This window comes from Lepidothrix coronata, unplaced genomic scaffold (genome assembly GCF_001604755.1).
Source record: "Lepidothrix coronata isolate B3197 unplaced genomic scaffold, Lepidothrix_coronata-1.0 Scaffold178, whole genome shotgun sequence".
Taxonomy (NCBI): domain Eukaryota; kingdom Metazoa; phylum Chordata; class Aves; order Passeriformes; family Pipridae; genus Lepidothrix; species Lepidothrix coronata.
Genome location: NW_016690358.1, coordinates 1344799 through 1345425, shown reverse-complemented (window position 1 = coordinate 1345425; position 627 = coordinate 1344799). Strand labels below are relative to the sequence as shown.

Here is a 627-nt window from a genome sequence, read left to right as displayed (position 1 = left end):
GGGTGGGATGGGGTGGGATGGGATGGGATGGGGTGGGATGGGGTGGGATGGGGTGGGATGGGATGGGATGCATGGCTTCAGCCCCACACCCCGTCCTCTGCAGAACCAACTCCAGCCCACAGGTCTCCAGTCCAGCCTCTCCCCTGGTGCCAAGCAGTGCTGGGGGCACTGTTTTGTCTAAAACCCATCACCCCTGCAGGGCCTTCCCACCCGGAGCAGTGATGGGGCCGTGGTGCTCCATTCCGGCTCCGGAGCAGGGTTGCCATGGAAACTGATACTGTTGATTTTTTTCTGATCTCCAAACCCAGCCCGTGGCATCAGTGCTCCCATCCACAGTGCCTGGTGGGAGCTTCCTCCAACAGCAGCTGATGGGGGGCAGCTGCTCCCCCTGTTCCCACCACAACCTCCCCTTTGCCCACCCACCCAGGCCCTGGGTGCCAGCACAGCCACGCTGCTCCCGTGTGCTTCCAGCTTCCCAAGGCTTCCCAGCAATCCACACAGGTGGATTTCACATCCCACCTCTACTTCTTGCCTTCCAAGACACCCCCTTGGCAGACATCACCTCCAGGAGCCTGCAAAGCTGTTCCCTTCCCTGCTCCGTGTCCTCAACCCAACACCGGGTGCTCG

At 61.7% G+C, this 627-nt stretch overlaps 1 long non-coding RNA gene across 1 annotated transcript in view; it reads right to left on the bottom strand.

Annotated features, from left to right (window-relative positions):
- LOC108504893 overlaps positions 1–238 on the bottom strand; it is a 2813-nt gene extending 2575 nt beyond the window's left edge. The window contains exon 1 of the long non-coding RNA XR_001877287.1: positions 111–238. This is a non-coding gene — a long non-coding RNA (uncharacterized LOC108504893). The remainder of the gene's footprint in view (positions 1–110) is intronic.
- Between the last annotated feature and the right edge of the window lie 389 nt (positions 239–627).